The sequence below is a fragment of the Ictidomys tridecemlineatus genome, chromosome Y (genome assembly GCF_052094955.1).
Source record: "Ictidomys tridecemlineatus isolate mIctTri1 chromosome Y, mIctTri1.hap1, whole genome shotgun sequence".
Classification (NCBI taxonomy): Eukaryota; Metazoa; Chordata; class Mammalia; order Rodentia; family Sciuridae; genus Ictidomys; species Ictidomys tridecemlineatus.
Genome location: NC_135494.1, coordinates 10121442 through 10136303, shown reverse-complemented (window position 1 = coordinate 10136303; position 14862 = coordinate 10121442).

Below are 14862 nucleotides of genomic sequence, written 5' to 3'. Positions count from 1 at the left end.
GTGCCTCGAGTATTTTAATATTTTTAATGTACTTCATTCAGTTACTCAGGAAATGATTGTCTAGGTTGTCGTTTTGTTCATGGCTTCCCAACATAATTTGCATTTAAAGTATGTTACTTGTACTATATGTAAAAACTCATAACTTGCTTGCAAATCACAATATCTACAAAACACATATTTAAATTATATACATTAATTGTGTGTGTGTGTGTGTGTGTGTGTAAACACACTGCCATCAAAAAAATAAATGTAGATATATCTCCAACTTGATCTGCTGAGACACTGAGTTTAAGAGAAAATCTGTATACTTTCAAAATTTATAATAAACTAATATTTCTCAGAAAAATTCAAAATTGTAGGTGATTCAAAAAGTTTTACTTCCTGTTCTAGCAAATATGCTTCTAAAATATACCTTAAAATAGTGTTTTCTGCTCTGAGTCTTTTCATCTCTCTACTTACTCTTCATTTGAGATACTAAAAAGCAGTAACAGAGACTACAGTACAGTTTGAGAGTAATGCTTTCCAAGCAACTATCAGCTGGGGAAAGTCTTCCAGATTGTATCACATCTTAGAACAACACAGATAATTCAGAAAGAAGAGTAAAGAAACATTTTTTGTCCCTATTGAGATATCTTGTGGAATCAAGTTTCTCACAGTTAGCTATATCTGTGTAAAGGCAAGGCAGAATGAAGAATCTAGATGATCCCATCCTCAAGGAGTCACTGTTACACCTACCTGCCAGTCTTTCTTCTTCTGACACTCTCTGTCCAGTAAGTGATTTTTATATTGTTCTTTCTATTTATTGTTTTGATGATTTTGGTAAAAGACAATAGGATTGAATGGATATATTTCAGTTTTTCTATTTAAACTTGAAAAAACTACTTATTGTAAAACTTGGAAATTTTTCTATCTGAAAAATGAAGAACTTAACATTCATTCATCTTTAAAGTTGTTATAAACAACAAATAAGTTGATTCATATTAGTTTGATACATGATATACACTTAATGCTTATCAGTCTTATCGGTTATTAATTTCTAAAATGTTAATATGTTTGAACATCTTGATCTTTATTACCAGTAATATCAGGAGTATAATGCCAATTTTATATATTATTTTATAGATTAAATGAGCTAGTATATGATTTGACCCTTTGCCTAGTGCCTGGCATGTAGTAAGAGCTCAAAAAAAAAGTTACTTGTCCTTTTTGGAGCAATGATAAAGCTCAAAAAGATGCACACTGTGTACCACTTTGCTGGATATCTCAGATACTTATTCTCAAAAATCAATTCTGTAATCTAGGTTAGTTGTGAGCAGTTGTCTTTAGAAAAAAAATGGTAGAACTAAAGAATTAGTAGAATTTTTTTTTAGTTTTCTGACTTCTACCTTTATTCTTTCTGGAATATTGCTTACTCAGGCCTCAGTCTTAGTCATGATCATCCTATGCACCAAGAATTTCTCCATTTAGAAAGCAAATATCCTTAAAATATGAGGGGGAAAATCAAAATTCAAGAGATGTTTATACCATAGGTTAAAATAGCATTTAAACTAGTTATCTTTAGAACTAAAGCATAGGTTGATATTGATGAAGGAAAGGATTTTGGAGGAAGAATTTTACATTCTTTAAAAAGGGGGTCACTTCAGGAATATTGGTTTCAATCATGTCTAACAATTTGACCTGATGTATTTGCATTCACATATTCCAGGAGTTTAAACAAATAGGCAGAAGCTTGCCTTTGACACAATGTGTGTCTATGCAACAAAAATCTGCTGAGAAGAGAACATTTTAATTCAAGCATCCAAATGTCTAGCTTCCAAGTGGGCATTTGGCATCACTGCAACAAAACATCTGCATGGCTAAAATTGCTCTCTTCTTTACTGCATTGTTTGGCAGGACCTTCCAAAAGATTGGTGGAATCACTTTACCAAGTTCCAAGATAGAATTCAAACCATATTGCCTATATGCTTTTCAAATGTCTTGTGGAATAATGTTGCAGAAATATATAAATAGATAAATGACTGGATAACAATAAACAAATGAATAATTCATACACAGGAAAGGTTCAGGCAGCGATATTTACACATATGGTCCTGCTAAGTGAAAATGATATTGTTGTACCCAAATATAGTCTCAGTACCAGAACTAGTGAATGTTTTATTTCTCAGAAGGTCAACAGGATATTGGTTGCCAAATTATAATAGCTGTATCCCAATTATTAGTGGCAAAGTCAGAAATGGCAATGAATGATCGTGATTCTAACAGTCTCAATCCTACTTTGAATGAGTTAATCAGAAGGCATACACCTCTCTGCAATGTCTCAAATATGACATACTAAATTTGATGTTCAGATCAATTTTTCTTAAATTCTTGTGTACTGTAAATAAATATTTATGGGGAGTATCAGGGTATATTCACGTGTTTTTCAACATGTTGTTATCCTTTTTGTATCTCAGCATAGTTTCTGTTTTATTGAAGAGCATTTAATTTTCCTAAGGGTACAGACCTGACCAGTAAAACCAATCTTTTTGCAAGATTACTAGAACTTTGTTTTTCTAAAATATAAATGCTTACTTTTTTGAAGGGATTTTTTTATAATCCTGATTGTCCCAAAGTTCTCTCCCATATTCTTCTTTTTTTTTTTAATTCTAGACACAGCCATACCAGACCCATTTACAAATAATTACATTTTGTACATCCTTAATATGGTTTATTTAGCATCTACAATCAACACAACTTAGCTACAGAGAGAGAAAGACAGCATGCATTATAAAAGTGAGAGAAGACATCTGAATAGTACCATGAGATACCCACAAAGAAGCAAGAATGTTACCAAATCTGCATTTGCTATCAGTACCTGATACACTACCACTTGAACCAAATCCAAACCGGTGCTTGGATTTCTGATAAGACTGCATAAGTGAGAGAATACTGATTTAGTAATTCAACTGCTCTATTCTTTCTGCTGTTGATTATATAAATGTAATAGAATGCAGCTAATCTACCCCTTCTGTCACACATTCACTTTGAGTTTAACCCAAAAAATCCCAAAATTTTTCCTGTGAAACTCAGACTTTAATTATTTCAATACTTCAAGTTAAAAAGCATTCATTTAGAGTGAATTTCAAATCAGACCTTTCACAATTATTTTTATTGAAATGTTACATAGAATTTATGCTTTACAATTTCATTTTTGACAAATTTCTTACATGTTTAAAAGGTGATTATAATCATAATATTTCAGAGGTCATTCTGCATATAGTTACAGAGCTGAAAAAATCCTTTAAGAAATATCTAAAATATTTTTAATTCATTTTAACACATGAATGAAGGATAAATATCATGGGCATATGTCTTAAATATATTGTTAAACTCTAACAACAAAAGTTTAAAACCATCAACTGAAAAGTATATTGTTTGTTTTTAAAGAACACTAGGAAAATATTTTGCAATTATTGAAGAAAATTAAACTATTCAACTGTATATTTATATGATTAGTTTTGAAAATATATTTTCATTAGAAAAGTGAATTTCTGTTGTGAAATGTGCATTTTTAAATAAACTATGAGAAGATAAATGGTTACCTCATTTTTTCTCAAATGTGTAAATTCTATTATCAACATACATACTAATATACATTTTGACATAGTTTCTTAAATATTCCTTAAGTGTTGTTTCCTTTTAATAATTAATATCCACTGGGGAAAAAAACTAAATTTATTTATTTTTTTTCTCTTCTTTCCATCTACAATCAATCTTAAGTGAGAAATCATTCTTGGAATCCATACTTTAAAACAGCAAAGAAAGAAAAAGTTATAAAATACTTTGGGGGTTAAAATCTGTATCCCAATCAGTAAATTTTATGACCTAAAGTGAGTCCCCTGTGGTATCATTTATTATAGCTAAAATGATTGGAACTGGGGGCCTATGACACTATTACTTGTTTCTTCAGATTTATTGAAAATTAGCAATTCCATTTATATCTATAAGATTTCAGAGATTACACTGTTATAGACTAGAAAATTGATAGATATATGAGTCTAGTGAATCTAGCTGTACCAACTAATACACCAACAGAAAAAATTTAGAGGTTTTTACTCCTAAAGGAGTTAATCTTTGGATAAAGAAACATTTTCAAGTGGAATGTGAAAAATTATTGAATCTATAAATTGTCACTGCAGCAAAGTTAAAAAAAAAAAAGGAAAAAGAGGTGAGGGGACCAATGGCACAAATCTAACATGTGTGAGAAGGAATAAAAGCAAAAGTACCAAAAAAAATTGTACTGTCACTTGATTTGCTTGTAAAATTGCTCAAGGTTATTTATTACTCAAGTACAGTTGCTGTTGGCTATGGGCTTTTTTTTTTTTTTTAGCTGCCTTGCCTCAGATAGTCTAAAGTGACTTGTGAACATTTGCACATCTTGAATCATGGATCACACATCACATATCCCTCCTAACCCTGGCACAAAGTAGACATACACTAAATATTTATTGTTCTTTGTTTTAATAAGTCAAATAAACCTATATACACTGCCTCTGATGTATGCTAATGCCAGAGATATCAGTTTAGTTCTCAAATAATTGTATAGAGATGGTTTGTTTTCTAGGAAACTTGAAAATATTGTAGAATTGTGGCCCTGTGGTCTATGTCTTTCTGACTTTACCAGACAAAAGGTTTTATTAAATTATAGTATAACAATATATACTAGTGAAATTTCCTTATTACTTTGTTCCTTGTTTTACTATTATTTAATTAAACTACAAAATACACATATATCTATAGGGGCAGAGGTGCTGTTTAACATATAGCAAGGTACACTGATTTTTGGAAGCCAGCATCTATCTGGATAGGTCTGGGTTCATGCTAAAATCAGTGGTTAAGTATTTTGAATAGTCATTCTTGTTTTAAAGTGCATTATAAAAATACCAAAGGAATAAAATGTTGATTCTTTACCTTGCAAAACATTAAAATTTTTTTGAAATAAAAAAAAAAATTCCTCTCCTCCCCATACACACACTTGATAAGAATAATAGAATTCAGGACATCACTTGACCTGGAGATGGAACAGATATCCTAGAAGTAAAGGTTTTTGTGTTAAAGGATGATTAAGTTTGGTGAGGGGAATGTTTCCTATAAAGAGTAGGAAATGTATAGAGGCTAAGGAGTAGGAAATGTATAGAGGCTATGATAAACAAATACTATTATTTTCTTTTGACTGTGCAATTGGTAAACTGGCAGTAATCAATATGGAATAATCAAGAAAAGTGATAGTGTTATCATTCAGTGGTTAATAACTCCTCTGATTGTCAACCTGATAGCTGAAATAACTGTAGGAAAATTTGAACTACTCTTTTTAACCATTCCTGATCACTGTTATAAAACAATGTTGCAACTTAGAATTGAAACAGCTAACCACTTATACCCGTTCTTTTCAGTAAAAAGTTAACTCTATGTTAAAGTTAAAGTGGAGTTTTCAGACTTGGTTTAATGTAGCATTTCTCTCCCTTATGCTTTTTTTTTATTATGGAAAGTTTTCAAGTGACAGTGTGTAGGAAAAAAGTACGAGTGAACTCTATAGCTCCATGAATACCTTTTTAAAGCAAAGTCCACATAATTTCTTTTTTTTTCATTAAAATTCATAACATGAAAGCCAATTTTTGTTTTCTTAGCAACAGAAGAAAATTGTTTGTTAAGGTCTTTACATGCCAGCATATCGCCTTTTCCTTGGTATAATACTAAGTGACAGCCCCATATTTAGCAATTTTAAACCAGGTCTTAGATTTATAGCCGACATGTCAAAATTTATGATAAATGAAATAGATGTTTAATGACACCTAATGTGTAGTAATACAGGGTAATATAGGCAGTTTGGCTTAGTAAAGACTTGCAAAAATAATGCCACCAGATCATAGCAGCTGAAAGCTTAGCATAATTCCATAAGATATTCTGCTTCAGAGAGATTTCATAACAGAAAGATGAAGAAAATAATACATTTACTTGAGAATGTGAAAATTACCTTGGAAATTATTTTGCTATTTGCATTCCATCTTGGAATATTCCAAGATATTTTGAGCTTAAGTTTTTTATTCTTTATGTTTATTGAAGGTTCTTATGTTTCATAAGAATAAATACATGCTTATTTCTAAGTAAGCATACCTCTGAATTTAAAAGAACATTGAAAATTACTCTAAATAAACATCAGATTACTAGCCCATCTATTTATGCTCTAACATAGTGTATATCAACCTATGTCAAAATGTTCTTTATCTTAAATAGTTAATAGAACTAACCCTTTACTTGAAAATAGATGTAAGTATATATATTTGGAGAGTAAATAAATAAAACATAAATCATTAATGATTGTATTAATTATCTATTACCATCTTATCTTGAAATGTTTCCTTACCATTCTTTACTTGTACACATAAAACTTATTTTTTTCTGACAAATGGAATTTTGCAATATTTTGGAGTCTCTAACATGGATTTGCAGCAACCACTATACCCTTACTCAAAGAACAGTCTTATTTAAATGGACACCATCCTTCTAGACAGAGCAAATACAAAGAAAATAGAGGGAGAGAAAGAGAACATTAGCCCAGCAGGAGAGGTCAGCTACAAATGCTCTAACTAATAAGAACACGAGGTGTCTTAGAGGAGGAAGAATAAACAGCTAGAGTTATATATAGAGAAATAGATCTGTAGGTGTTACTAAATAGGGGTTGAACAACCAGTAATTGAAAGGATAAAAACGTTGTGATCAGAAAAGTTTTCAGGAACAGACTATATTTATGAGATTCCTTATTATAGTCAATTAGGATATAAAACAAACAAACATAACCTGAGTACAGATTGACTAAGCTTGCATGGAACTAATGGAAGGATTTTCATTTCTTTTCCTATCTTTTATGTAAAGGGTCAGAGGGAAAAAGAAAGAAGGGGTGACAGTGGATTCAGGAGGTGGCAGAAATTCATTCTTATAATGTGTAGCCCTCTCTCTAATTTTCCCTTCTCAGAACAGACTCCATCCCTGTCCACCTAATTCTTTAACCTAAAGTATCAGACACAGATATTTTCTGTGAATGTGTTTCTAGTAGAAATCACCAAGGGCACTGAGTTCAGGAGATTCTTGGCAAAAGGGGAATACTATTAAACAAGATGAAGTAAGATACAGAGTTTCACAGAAAGAAAGCAGTAGAATTTTCAAGTTCCTCAGAGCCATGGATGCAAAGTTAAGGTCAAGTCCAGGTGGATCGCTGAGGAACAGGATAACACCATCTGAATATAGTTTATATATTTATATTAATCCACCCCCCTATGCTTCTCATAAATTATTTCCACATCATGATCACTTTTTGCAAACATTTTTTAGTTGGCCGCATATCATTGTGCTAAAGTATTATAGCTTTTATATCCAAATTTGGTATGTGTTTCTAGATTTTGGTTTGTTTTATCTTTGCTATTTTAAACAAAAGTTATATCATTATTTGTATGTAAGTTAGGCAAGCAAGTCTAATTACCTCATCAGGTTGAAAAATAAAATGCTTGCAAGTTATGACATATATTGTGAATCTGTGTAATACAACTTATTAGTAAATAGCATTTGTATTAAGTTTCACTGTCACCTGCAGAGTACAAATCTGTTTAATTATACTATTGCCAACATTGAGTATTTTATTTTTGTGTTATTTCACTCTTTTAACATTTTAACTACTGAGTATAAGGATATAGTCAAGGTTCTTTGTAACAACTTTCAGCTGTCCCAGTTTGACTTGAGAGTTAAGAGTCACTAAAAAAATCAGCAGAAGAGGGTAAAACTTGAAAATTTGAACCAGGATTTTGGCATTAATTAGAGTTAAGGCATATTCCTTACTTTTGTTTCATATAAGTGAGTTTTTTTTCACATCTTTCTAAGGGGAAATAAAGTCTTTACAGAGGTTGTAAAAGGAGACTGAGAGAGGAAAAATGGTTGGTTAGTAAGTTAGATATAGTATATATCATAGCCAAGTGGCACTACATGGATTAAGTTGCTATGGTCTGAATGTTATTTCCCCCACAAAAAATTAAATGCAGCTGGAAGAAGAGGTGTCTAGGAGGGGAACAGTTAGTGATGATGGAGTTCTCAGGAAAGACACTAGTACTCCTATAATTGAGGAACAAAAGAGCTGATCTGTCTCTTCCACTATAGACCCTACTAGCAATTACCATATCTGAAGCAGATAGAGAAGCCTCACTCTTAGGTAGACATGAATGGGTGAGCAGATAAGACAATGAAGGGTGACTTATCTGAAATACAAGCCCATGGAGCATGCAGGCTTGGTAAGTTATAACTTTCCCAGCCATAATTACATTTCTTTTCAAAGACACATTCACACCCTACGAGGTCTTCTGGACCATTCTTCATCACCAAAACTATCAAAACCTCCATTCATCCTGACTATTAAAACATTAAGACCCTCACAAATAAACCTTGGTGAGGACATTTAGAAGACTAGAAAACAATTTAGGGGGCAAGAAATTGAGGCAAAACAGAGGAACTAAATTTTATAAAATCTCCAATTCTGTGAGGACCGTACCATATCTTGGAGGCCATCATGTACTTACTATGTGGCCAGGTAAAAGTCAAAATGTGGACCTGGGTGGGACTCTCTGAAAACTTCCCTGGGGCACCCAATAAAACCAGAGGGCAGGAGGGGTGCATTGTCTTTCTTTTCTCTGAGAGGACCCACTCTTTCCTTTCTATCCCTTCTAAAAACCCCTTTTTTCCTTCTCTATCTCTTCTAAAAATTTATGTCTGTTACTTTGAGTGACCTGACTGAAATCTTTCTGATGATCACAAGAATCAGAATTGAAGAGGAGCTTCCACACTGCCTCATTTTCCTGGCAAGTCTCTACCCCATAATACTCACCAGACACCAGACTCTGTTTGTCCCTTGATCATGGACTTTTAACCTCCAAAAGTCTGAGCAATATATTCATGCTGTTTATAAGCCACCCAGTTGAAGTTATCTGGTACAGCAGCCCTAATAAACATCAGCTGAGATTTTAACACATCCAAGAGCTGACCAAACTACTTTGACTCAAATCAGACCAAAAAAGAAATGGCCCCTCAAGTCAGGGAAGGCTGGGAAAGAAAACTATGGTGCTTTCTCTAAAGTAGTGATATAGGACCAAGAAATGTCCCACAGGGGCCAGTGAAGAGCCATAAGAAGTATTGATCAGTGTGACCATACAGACTTCAACCCAACAAATATCAGGAAAACTAGAAAACAGGATTCATGGAGACTTTCTCTGCCTTTGTAATTTTTTCCTAAGCCGCTTGTTCCAAATGAGGTAGAAATCAAGTTAACAAGGTTAACTCAATTAGGATGCAGCCTTATCCACATGACAAGATAACTCCAGGTGACTGTCACATAAGCTGTATATAACAAAGAGAGAAATTAATTACAGTAGATGGGGTAGAGAGAGAAAATGTGAGGGAAGAGGAGGGGGGATAGTATGAGATAGGAAAGGTAGCAGAATACAACAATTACTAATAGAACATTATGTATAATTGTGGATGTGTAACCAGTGTGATTCTGCAATCTGCATTTGGGGTAAAATTGGAAGTTCATAACCCACTTCAATCTAATGTATGAAATATGATATGTCAAGAGCTTTGTAATGTTGTGAGCAACCAAAAAAAAAAAAAAAGAAAAAAAAGAGACTGTAACATAGAAATAATGAAAGTCAAAATGTTTTTAAGAGTGATAAATTCTATTATTTAATTGTACAGAACCTGGGACTTAATCCCCCAACCCTTTTGCTGATAAAGCACAGAGTAAAGAGAAATAGTCTCACTTTGAATACACAGTTGGTAGGACACCAGGAACTTTAGGATATAAGAAAAATGGAGACAAAGAGAGACAAAGGAAGATAGAAGAAAAATATTAGTTTTCTTTAGGCCGAGGTCATATAAGTTACTGGCCCTTTCTAGTGGTAGAGTTGCCTGAATATTAGCAGTACACATCCCTCATCCCAAGACTCCAAAAGAAAGCAGTGAAATCAAGAAGCAGAGAGAGATCTTACAAAAAATAATTCTGCTTCTATCAGATCAATTTCTCCTTTGTGGCTTTTTGTAAGCATTATGGGATGGAGTTAGAACTTCAGTCCATGCATATTAGAACACCTCTCTCATTTTATGGCTCAGCATTAAGGATCGACTAAAGAAAAAAATAAACTCTATCTTTCAGCCTAGATGTCTTTAATGATACATATTAACTATAAAGAATGGTGAGTTTCATTGTGACAAATTGGTACCTGCGTAACACAAATTGATCAATTTTATTACCCATAACTCTCTTCTGTTTCCTCCTTCCCTAGATAACCTCCTTCTACCCTTTTGGTTTCCTTTCTACTTTCATGTCATCCCCCCTTTTTTTCCAACCTCTTTTCCTACTGATACCACATATGAGAGAAAATGGATGGATGGTACTTGTCTTTCTGTTAGCCTGGAAACCTTGCTGGGAGATGTATATGAATCACATATTGACTGCAAGGAAATGGAGAGATTCTCTGAGTATTTTATTTTTCGTCACTCATGTCTATTTTGCACCATGTTTGCCTGTTTCTATAACTAACTACAAATGACTTTTACATCCTAATAAAAAGAAAGATAAAGAGATTTCTTTTTTGTTCCATAGGCACTGAGGATTTCATGTTCAGTCGAAGCTAAAAATGGGCAATAATGTACATGTAAGAGATTTTGTTATTTCTAATGGTTTAAATTTGTGTTCCATAAATTGAAGTTTGACAACCTAGATGCCTTTCAATGGATGAATGAATAAAGAAACTGCGGTATATATATACACTATGGAATTACTCAGCATTAAAACAGAATAAAATTATGTTATTTGCAGGTAATTGGATGGAGTTGGAGTTGGCTAAGTGAAGTAAGCCAATCCCAAAAAACCAAAGGCTAAATGTTCTCTTGGATAAGTGGAGCTGATCAATAATGGGAGGGACATGGGGAAAATGGAGGGACTTTGATGGGGCAAAGGGGAGGGAAAGGTGGAGAGGAGGAATGGGGATAGGAAAGATGGTGGAATGAGATGGACATCATTACCCGAGGTACATGTATGTCTGCATATATGGTGCAATGCTACATCATGTTCAACCAGAGAAATGAAAAGTTGTACTGCAATTGTGTACAATGAATCAAAATGCATTCTGTTGTCATGTATACCTAATTAAAATAACTTAATTAATTTAAAAAAAGACTTAGCAAAAAATAAAAAAATAAAAAATAGAAGTTTGCCAGTATGAACTCTTTCTCAACATAAGACAGAATCAGTCTCTCTCTTTCTCTCTCTTCCTCTCCCCCAAACACACATACATGCACGCTCACTAACTGCTAACAGGTAACACACCTACATACTTCCTAATGACTTTATCAAATATACTTGGTAATTTGAAAACAAATGCCTCACCAAAAGACATTTTTAAACTTACATAGGCAATTTATAGCTGGGAGGTAGAGCGTTTTTAAATTTTTTGGTATTTTTTAACCATGTTCTAGGGAAACTGAAACACCACACTTCAAAGTAACTAATATAATGAGAACATTATAAATTTGATGGGTAAGAGGATAACCTACCCTAAGACAAAGTTGAAATACCTGTTTTTCCTTCATTTTGATTCATCAGTTATTCCATTTCTTTATTTCTCTCCTGCCCCTCCAATCCAATAGCTTTTTATTTTTCATAATAGCTTAAGCCTCAGAGTTGGAAACATTTCAAACCTATTTATTCTTTAGAATTATAAAGTCAACACTTGCTGGAGGAAAAAAAAACTTATTTGGGAAAATTAATATCCCTTATTCATTCACGTTGTTTGGGGATTTTCTTCCCCAGTGATACATATAACTCCAAAGACCAGTGTATGACACAGTAAGCCTCCTTGCTCAGCATATGTGAAGACATATTTTTGGTCCAAGCTCTGGATATTCTTTTAGACCCTGGTATATAATTACTGATGCCACAAAGCTTATATTCCAATATTTAAAAGTGAAAATTATGAATAGAAAAAAGCCGAGTAACGACCAGAAAATGAGGAGAGAGGCAAGAAGTCTTCAATGAATTGATCAATGGTGTAAAAGAGTGAAATTAGGTTAAAAAGGTAACAAGGTCTAACAATATGCTGGAGCTAGTTAAAGTGTTCCATGATTCTACTATTCAGTTTCCAGAAATTTTTTGAGCCTTTCAAATGATCCAGAGGGGAAGAATTTGCAGCATGGAAATTCCTAAGCCTACAAATTATACTCTTTCTCCTGGGAAAGAAGGTTAGTATAAAGAAATGCACTAGTACATAATGCACTGGGGTTTCATAAGCACCATGACATGGTCAGATTATACACCTCATGGAACTCTACTGGGAGTTGTGTACATGACAATAAAATCTCTTAGGCAATTACCCTACATACTGTGGGGTCAAAGGGCTAGTATGGAAGTACTAAAATCCATAAGAAGCCAGGCACAGTGGTATACACCTATAATCCCAGTGGCTCAGAAGGTTGAGGCAGAAGGATCTCGAGTTCAAAGCCAGCCTCAGCAACAACGAGGTGCCAAGCAACTCAGTGAGACCCTGTTTCTAAATAAAATACAAAATAAGGCTGGGGATGTGGCTTAGTGGTTGAGTGCCCCTGAGTTAAATCCCTGGTAAAAAAAAAAAAAAAGAAAAAGAAAAAGAAAAACACCGTTAGAAAGATTTTTGTAGTTGTTACTGAAAATTTCCCTAGCTGAAGGCAGCCAGAGTCTCTACCTTCTGCTTGTTGATTATTAATAAATGGAGCATGTTAATAAGATTATGAAACGTCAGGTACAGTTGCCTGAAACAAGGTTAGTGATAACAATGGCATGTTCCGGAAAACCTACAACCAATGATGACTGAGAGATGCTCACACTTCTTTTCAAGGTACAGTCCATTGGTTAACTGTTAGTGTACATCAGACCACTACTAAGATTTGGGCCACAAAATAATTTTTTTAAAAGTTCATTTACTTGGACTGGGGTTGTGGCTCAGTGATAGAGCAGTTGCCTAGCATGTGTGAGGCACTGGGTTTGATTCTCAGCACTGCATGTAAATAAATAAAGTCTATTGACAACAAAAAAAAGTACATTTACTCTTGGTATAATGGCAGAGTGTTACATTGTTGTATTTTGTCCCAAATTTTCAGAAAACACGCTTTCATAAGATGTAGACTAGAGAGAAAGGGAAACAGAGGGAGACTAATTTCTAAAGTTCTCTCCAGTGTTCTTATGTTCTGAACTATTCTTTCAGGTAAAGTAAAAAATATGGAGAAAAAAAATAGAAAATAACGGGCCAAAATAGTTCCAAAGCATCTGGGACTTATAGCCATACCATTCAAAAAACCATAGAAACACTTCCTCTCAACACAACCAGCTGGAACATCATTGATGTTTGATGAAAAGATTGCCTGTTCCATGCAATGGTCTTTTAATAAGATGCTATTTACATCACCTAGTTAAATACACCAAACTTACTTATGATGATGGAAACAGAATATGGAGTGATCTGTGCTTATATTTGCTTTGTTTTTTTATTAAAACAGAGAATTTAGGGTACAATTTTAATGAGTCTTTTGGTTAATATGACATGGATAAGAGCTTGATTAATTATTCACCTATTATAGCCAGCTTTAATTTTTTAAAAAAGCATATTAATAGCATTTAGGAAGCCTCACTTTAGACTGTCTTACAATCATTGCCTTCTTCAAAAGTTGTCATTTTCCTGATTTACAATACTCAATACCAGGAGGCTATGTAGTAATGCATCTATTATGGTTTGGATGCAAGGTATTCTCCAAAAGCTCCTGTGTTAATACAGGAATATTCAGAGGTAAAATTATTAGGTTATGAGAGTGATACTCTAACCAGTCCATCCTAGTATAAAAGGACTAATTAGGTGGTAACTGTAGGCAGATGGGGCATGGCTGGAAGAGGTGGATCACTGAGGGCATGCTCTGGAAGGGCTGTTCTTCTCTGGGACACTGACCACCTCTGCTCTTCTTGCTTCCTGGCCACCACAAAGCAAGCTGCTTTCCTTCATCCTACTCTTCCCCCATGATGTCTTGTCTCACAATGGGGCCAAAGCAATGAAATCTGCATATACAGACTGAGGCCTGGGAAACCATCAGCCTCAAATAAACTTTTCCTCCTCTAAATTGTTTTTATCAGGTATTTTGGTCACAGTAATGCAAAGCTAACTAAAACAGCAAATGTAATTATTCTTGCTTCATAATAATCTACTGTAAGACTGTCATAATGTTTCTGATCCATTGTTCTGCTATTGGATACTTGTAATACTCACCATATATGCCAATTAAAGTACTGTTGTGAACATTGTTTTAAATGTCTTTTGATAGCAACTATACATGCTTCATTTGAATATACAATTAGGAGTGGTATTGATGTGTCAATGCCACCAAGCTTCTACTGGTAAATAGATTTCAAGAGTGTTGTGACCATTTACATTCCACCAACAGTGTAGAAAATTCCAGTTACTCCAACTCCCCACCATGCTTGGAATTGTCAGTTCTTCCATTTTTATATTATTTGGGGATTTATGTGATAGTGATTTCTTTGCAATTAAAATTTTCATTTCTATGATGATCAATGACAATAAGCAGTTATTTCTACACTTAGAGTCTTTATATATATATCTCCTTCTATGGATTTCCTTTCAAAGTTATTTGACCATTCTACTATTGGTTGATCTCTCTTTTCTTTTTGATTCATGTTTTCATAATTTCTAAATATGGGTTCTTTGCTCTATCACTGTACCTCAAGTTTTTACTATTTTAATGATG